The sequence below is a fragment of the Tachyglossus aculeatus genome, chromosome 1, assembly GCF_015852505.1.
Source record: "Tachyglossus aculeatus isolate mTacAcu1 chromosome 1, mTacAcu1.pri, whole genome shotgun sequence".
NCBI lineage: Eukaryota > Metazoa > Chordata > Mammalia > Monotremata > Tachyglossidae > Tachyglossus > Tachyglossus aculeatus.
In genome coordinates, this window is record NC_052066.1 from 135392949 (window position 1) to 135401064 (window position 8116).

At 43.9% G+C, this 8116-nt stretch overlaps 1 non-coding gene across 1 annotated transcript; it reads right to left on the reverse strand.

The window, feature by feature from the left end:
* Positions 1-1030: 1030 nt before the first annotated feature.
* Positions 1031-1168, reverse strand: LOC119938566. Its single transcript, XR_005454459.1, has one exon. It is a non-coding gene; the product is annotated as a small nucleolar RNA SNORA7 (small nucleolar RNA).
* Positions 1169-8116: the final 6948 nt, after the last annotated feature.

Here is an 8116-nt window from a genome sequence, read left to right on the forward strand (position 1 = left end):
GATACAACATAATCAGGTTGGAAACAGTTCCTTTTGTTTTTCTTGTGGTATCTGTTCAGCACTGACAGGCACTGTACTAAGCACTGGGATAGATTCAAAATACAATTCAAATGGGCATTGGGGGACAGGTACCATGCCCGACCTGATCAACTTGTGCAGGGAGGTCAATGAGGAGGGTGTCAGGGTGGAATGTAAATTCTTGGGCTAGTGAAATTGCAGTTTGGTTGGAGAGGAAAGGGCAGATGCTAGTGATATTATGAAGGTAGAACTGACAGGATTTGGTGACAGTTGAATGAGAGAGATGAGTAGAGGATAATGCCAAGGTTACAGGATTGGGAGACGGGCAGGATAGTGGTGCTGTCTACAGTGATGGGGAGGAACCAGTTTGGGTGGGAAGATGAGTTCTGTTTTTTAAATGTCAAAATTGAGACATTGGTGGAACATACAAGAAAATATTCCTAAAGGGAGGAGGAAACACAGAACTGTAGAGAAGGAGAGAAGTCAGGGATGGAGAGGTTTGATTTATTTAGATCATCTGATCATCTGATAACGTATAGAGTCAGGAAATAGTGACTAGTGAAATGAGCATGGCCTAGTGGAAAGAACTCAAGCCTGGGAATCAGAGGACCTGGATTATAATCCTGACTTTGTCAATTGTTTGCTTTGTGACATTAGGCAGGCCACTTAATTTTCCTGTGCCTCAGTTTCCTCATTTATGAAAAATAAGCATTTGATACCTGTTGTCTCACCTAGTTAAAACTGTGAGCCCAATGTGAGTCAGGTACTGTGTCCAACCTGATTGTTGTTGTTGTTGTTTTATGCTGTCAAGTTGTGTCTGACCCATAGTGATGCCTTGGACATATCTCTCCCAGAATGCTCCAATTCCATCTGCAATCATTCTGGTAGCATATCCATAGTTTTCTTGGTAAAAATACAGAAGTGATTTACCATTCCCTCCTTCCATGCAGTAAATGAGTCTCTGCCCTCAACTCTCTCCCATGCCACTGCTGCCCAACACAGGTGAGTTTTGACTTGTAGTAGATTGCCTTCCACTCACTAGCCAATGCCCAAGCTAGGAATGGAATGGGTATGCATCTGCTTGACTCTCCCTCCCGTAGTCGTGACTGGTAGAGTACTGGAAACTCTCTAGATAGGACCCTGAGAGAGACCAACTTGATTAGCTTAATAATAATAATAGTAGTAATGATGGCATTTGTTAAACGCTTACTATGTGCAAAGCATTGTTCTAAGCGCTGGGGGGATACAGGGTGATCAGGTTGTCCCATGTGGGGCTCACAGTCTTCATCCCCATTTTACAGAGGAGGGAACTGAGGCACAGAGAAGGGAAGTGACTTGCCTAAGGTCACACAGCAGACAAGTTGCAGATCAGGATTAGAACCCATGACCTCTGACTCCCAAGCCCGGGCTTTTTCCACTGAGCCATGCTTGACACATAGTAAGCACTTTAATACCATCATCATTATTATTAGGGAAATTGGGCCTAACGGTTTTAATTACAGCTATGAAATAGGTGAGCAAGGTCACTAGGGGGAAGAGATTGGGAGGTGGGGAGTAGGGGAAAAATGTAGAATATGAGGGAGAATGTATGTCTCTGTTCAAAACTGCTGTAAGCAGTTGAAAGTACGTAAGTGTAGAGGTGATGCAAAAATGCTTATGTAGTAGTTAGGGGGATATTCATTCAATCATATTTATTGAGCGCTTACTGGGTGCAGAGCCCTGTACTAAATGCTTGGGAAGTACAAGTTGGCAACAAATAGAAATGGTCCCTACCCAACAACGGACTTGAGGAGAATCAATCACCTTTCAAAGAGTATTTATTGAGCACCTACTATGTGCAGATCACTGAACTAAGTGCTTGGGAAAATACAATAGATCCATCAATAAATCACCACTATGAGAAATAGTGTGGCCTAGTGGAAAGAGACAGCCCTGGATGTCAGAGGGCCTGGGTTCTCATGCCAGCTCTGCCAATTGCCTGCTGTGTGACCTTAGGAAAGTCAGTTGCCTCATCTGTAAAATAGGGATTGAATACTTGTTTGCCTCCTACTTGGACAGTGACCCTCATGTGGAACAGGAACTGTCTCCCACCTGATTGCCTTAGAACAGTGCTTAACACATAGGAAGTGCTTAATTACTGAATGCTTTCTACTGTGCAGAGTACTATACTAAGTATTTGGCAAAGTACAATATAATAGACTTGGTCAAGATAGAAAACACAATCCTTGCTCTTAAGGAGCTTACACTCCAGCTGGGGAGACACACAAAAGGAAGGAGATGAAAAATTAATCAGGAAGGAATGCTGGAGGAGGTGGAATTCCAGAAGGGCTTTGAAGATAGAAAGCGCTATACTCTGGCTGATTTGAACAGGAAGACTTTTTCAGGCAGGAAGAAAGGTATGAGCAAAGGGACAGAGGCAGGAGAGTGAGGTTCGCTACAGGAAGCTAGACAAAACCAAGCATCAAGCAAACAATACCCTGATCCATATTGAGAATTCTCTCTCTTGGCTGTTTCCCAGAGCCCTCTGGGAAGCAGACAAGCCACACACTCTGTTAACTATTTGTTCAGATTTCCCTTCCAACACACTCAAAGCTCCATGTAGAACTCCCCGTCTTCAGAGGAAATAATCCCATAACCATAAACGCTCTGTAAAATTGGTTAAAACCTGCTAGGGTGTGGGGTAGTGTCACCCAGACACCTAATTTCAGTGTCTGGGTAATTCTCTGCCCTCTGACACTTTGGCTCCATGACAATCTGGTCTGGCTGTTGGGCACCATACCTTGCCTATCACTGTGACAGACTCTAATCTGCCTTCCCCCTCTACTCCCCTTAACAAACAAATGGGACCACTGCTACCTCCAGAGTATGCACATGTACACACAAACATGTACACACAACTGACATTCTTTTCTCTGGCTTCCTGGCACTTGCCGTGACAGCTCATTAATGGCAAATGCTTTGTTATCCCCTTGAATCATGATGGAAATTTAACATGTGCAGGTGGCTAGCTGAGGCAATTTAGACTGTTGGGTGCTAAATCTTCTGTTAAAGGCTTATTACTGAGGGTTTCCAGTCCTAGACAGTGGGAAGGAAAAGAGGCATGAATGTAAGTATTTTGGGCTTCTGGCTGGGAACATATTTTGAGGTTTGTTAATCTGACGAACCAAGGTGTCATTTTATTGAGTAATGGCTTGGGAGTTGGTTTCATCTGATTGGCTATTGATGATATTGCCCATTGATCCCACCTCCCATACTATGAAGAGTGTTACATTGGAAATCAAAAGAGTTAGCTACCAGCTTAGTCTTTCTCCCCAATAAATATGAAAAACTGGGTTATTATTACAGGTTTCTAGTATGTTTTTCCATGTCGTTTTTTGTCAGACTAAATTAGAAAAACACTACTCTTTGCATGCAGTGAATAGCCATTGTTTAATTTACAGAGTAGTACACCTCCCCCGCTAATCTCCTCACTTTACCTAGTTCTCGCCTGTCCCGCCATCGACCCCCGGCCCATGTCATCCCCCGGGCCTGGAATGCCCTCCCTCTGCCCATCCGCCAAGCTAGCTCTCTTCCTCCCTTCAAGGCCCTGCTGAGAGCTCACCTCCTCCAGGAGGCCTTCCCAGACTGAGCCCCTTCCTTCCTCTCCCCCTCCTCCCTCTCTCCAACCCCCCCACCTTACCTCCTTCCCTTCCCCACAGCACCTGTATATATGTATATATGTTTGTACATATTTATTACTCTATTTATTTATTTTACTTGTACATATCTATTCTATTTATTTTATTTTGTTAGTATGTTTGGTTTTGTTCTCTGTCTCCCCCTTTTAGACTGTGAGCCCACTGTTGGGTAGGGACTGTCTCTATATGTTGCCAATTTGTACTTCCCAAGCGCTTAGTACAGTGCTCTGCACATAGTAAGCGCTCAATAAATACGATTGATTGATTGGTTGATTGATTGAAAACATAAAACCACCCACGGCAGTGTAGTCTAGTAGAAAGAGCATGGGAAGGGAATCAAATGACTTGGGTTCAAGTCCCAGCTCTGCCATTTATCAGTTGTGACACCTCGGGCAATTCACATAACATCTCAACTTCAGTCTCTCCATCTGCAGAATGAGGGTAACAATACCTCCCACTCCCTAATTCCTATGGATGTTGTGAGGACAAACGGAAGTAGCCTGAAAGCACCTTGGAAAAAAAATGGCTCACAAATCTAAGGACAGGGCCTGTGATCTGAATGGATGACATCTGCCACAATGCTCAGCATAGAGCTCGAGATAAGCTTTTAACAAATTCCACAATCATAATTAATAAACAGAAATGTTGACTAGTTGGGAGTGCTTCTTAAAAAAATAACTTGAAGCGGGTGGGATCAAAACTGGTCCCCCAACTTTGAAAAAGTTTTCAACATCTCACACCTCCCTTTTATCCAGGAACATTCATGGCAAATAGTGGTAACCTGACCCCTGAGATCATCACCCAAATCACACCATATAAAACAAAGTGTTTTCAAACCTTCACAGACTGGGAGGGAGGAGGCGGCCGCATCATCATATTTTACAGCAGAAGAGACTCGGCACAGAGAGGACATTAAGCAACATGTCTCTGTAGGGGAACACCTGTTCCAGCAATCAAAACAAAACCGTAAAGAACAAACAAAACCTGAGGAAATCCCTGCGTTTGAAATGGGGTCCATGAGAGAATGTGTCCTTGTAAAGACCCTTTGCATTAAGGCCATCTGTCTACTTTCACTGATTCCTCAGCCTTCCCTCACCTTTCCGCCACCCCCTTTGTAGGTGTGGGTTCTTGTTGATTTAAACCTCTCCTCCTCAGAGAAACAAAACCCCACACCTACCTGTCTGGGCAGTGGAGTTTCTTCCCAGGTTTCTGTTCTATCCGGCTTCCTAGAGACTTCGTGGGTGTGGTGAGTTTCAGGTTAGTTTGGGAGTTTCGGGAGAGGGCTGTGGGTTGGGTTGCTGCCGCTCAGGTTCATCTCAGTCTTAATTTTTATTATTTTTTTAATAGAGGTTGGTCAGTAAGCATTGTGCACCCTGGGTGGGTGGCTCCACTAATTACACTGTGCCTAGGCAAGGTGTATGAGTACTCAACAGATATTTAGCAATCCTCCTCAAATTTCTGCCTGCCTATTTGAAGTTCACAGTGTGGCTTTGAATAAGCGAAAGTGTCAGTTTTTAGACATTTCCCTCTGCTTGTCCAAGGTGGCTGGATTCTTGTTTCCCCAAAGTTTGATGTCGGCAGTGTTTTCTCTGGCAGGAGCAATGAGGTCCAGTGGACTACGTCTAGAAACTCAGTTTCTGCCACATCTGATTAAAGGACCATAGGTCTGGCCTTTTAGGATACCCCTGCCTCAGTTTTCTCATCTCTAGTATGAGGATAGAACACCTCAAAGTCAAGCTATTGTCCAAGGCATTTGAGGAAATGTTTAATAAAAGGGAGGGTGAAATTTGATTGAACTCTATCACCCTCAGGAACCAGAGATGGAAGTGGAGCCAAAGAGGGGCAGGCTGGTAATCATGCAATGACTAGTTCTTCCACACTTGGGGCAAGCAAGTTCTTGCTCTGTACCTAACCTGCTGAACTGACCTTCCCACCAAGTTAGGAGTTGGCAGAGTCATTCCCCAAAGCAATGACCCAGCGCGGTGCTCGGCAACACAACCCCTGCCCCGCACCATCCTAGACAGATTCCCAAACAAACCAGGTTCAAGAACTCCCACTGTCCCACCAGCTGTCCATTCTCTCAGCTCAAAGTGTTCCCATCCATCTTCCATGATGGCAGACGGAGAAGGAGAGCCCTGCTCCACAGCCAGGCATGTTTAATGACAGCTCCTACTTCTCAGGGCTGGTACCCAGTGGTCCGTTTTTTAGAATTAGCAGTAACTCAGTTTGCCTATATGATGCCTGTTTTGGTCAGAACTCATAGAACTGGACCATTCTCCTGACAACATTCATCTGTTTGGATGCAAGTACAGTGCTCTGCACACAGTAAGCTCTCAATAAGTACAACTGAATGAATGAATGCAAGGTGATGTTGTGACCGGCCTGGGATGAATATTTCAGTATGAGTTTTCCTTAATGTTGAATCTGGAAGAACGGAACCCCCATTGTAATAGAAGAACTGGGTGTAGTCTTGCTGTTGATGAGAGCAATTTGTTTGTATGACACTGCTACTCAGGGCTGCATTCCTCCTCCAGGACAGGATTTCCTCTTTGCTGACCAGAGCACAAACTCTACTCTCCTTGCAAATCAACTCTCTTTGCAGAAAGCTGGAGCCTCCTAAGAGATGGAAAATCTCTTTCTGTGGAGCAAGGAGAAATGGGGATGGGGCAGAAAAAGAACAAAAGCAAAATGCCAATTAAAGAAAAAGTCAGATAGCCAAAAAGATTCACTCCAGCTCCAAAATACTAAGAGGGTCACTGACCAAAATGAGGAGGTAGAATAAATATGGGCAAGGAAGAGAAGCAGCATGGCCTAATGGATAGAGCACGAGCCTGGAAGTCAGAAGGACCTGGTTTCTAATGCTAGCTCTGCCACTTGTCTACTGTGTGACTTTGGGCAAGTCACTTAATTTCTCTGTGTCTCAGTTCCCTCATCTGTAGAATGGGGATTAAGACTGTGAGCCCTATATGGGACATGGACTATTCCAACTTGATTAACTTGTACCTATCCTGGCACATAGTGCAGTACCTTGTACATAGTAAGCAGTTAAAAAATACCTTTAAAAAAAAGAGTGGACCAAAGGGGAAGGCAGAATGAAATTAACAACAATTTGGGTGTTTGTTAAGCACTTTGAGCATTAAGCACTGGGGTAGATGCAAGATAATCAGATCAGACAGTCCCTGTCCCATATGGTGCTCACAGTCTAAGGGTGAGGAAGAAAGGGTATTGAATCCCCATTTTAGAGATGAGGAGAATGAGGCAGCCAGAAGTGACTTATCCAAGGTCAGAGAGCAGGCAAATGGCATGTCTGCTGATTCCCTGGGTTCCTCTGGAAAAAAATTACCTATTAGTTTCATAATAGGAAACTTGCTCACTCTAGTGAGGCACCAGGACAGTGGGACTATGCCATCTACACCCAGTTCTCCTGTAATACACAGGCTGTGTTCTTGCAAAACCTAACATTATTAAAGACTCACACTGTTCAACCCATCATCCCAACAGTGCATGTACATGCACAGGCCGTTTCTTCTGAGACACACTCCACATCCAAACAGGTCCATGTTATTGGACAACACGTTCCAATTCATTAACAACGTTCTAGCCAAAATGTGGAGTTAAATCACCCATTACGGCAGAATATAGTGCACTCTCAATCATCCAGAAGTAGACTACCAATTTTATGTACTAACCATCTTTTTCAGCATTCACAACATCCACTCCAAAATAGGTCCGTGGCAGGGGGTGTTGTTTATTGAAACACTTGTTTACTGTATGACCTTTGGCAAGTCACTTAACTTCTCTGTGCCTCTGTCTCATCTTTAAAAGATGACTTTGAGCCCCATTTTCCTTGTACATATTTACTATTTTGTTAATGATGTGCACTTAGCTTTAATTCTATTTGTTCTGATGACTTGACACCTGTCCATGTTTTGTTTTGTTGTCTGTCTCCCCCTTCTAGACTGTGAGCCCATTGTGGGTAGGGACTGTCCCTATATGTTGCCGACCTGTACTTCCCAAGTGGTTAGTACAGTGCTCTGCACACAGTAAGCGCTCAATAAATACGACTGAATGAATGAATGAGTTTGTATCTACCCCAGTGCTAAGTACAGTATCCGGTACATAGTAAGCACTTTAGTACCATTAAAAAAAATCACTTGTTCAAATTAGCTTCCTATCAGCCACGGACTTTGTTGACAGTCTCCTCTATTTTCAGCAGTGTCTCCCCTTAAGGTGACAATCTCACAAAACATGGTTGATGTGATGCTATATAAGTCAATGAGTGAACACACATTGAGTTTCATTTTCAGGTGATTTTAGAAGCTTTGGATCCTTATCACTGAGCTCTCAACCATGAGCAAATTCATTCATTCATTCAATCGTATTTATTGAGCGCTTACTGTGTACAGAGCACTGTACTAAGC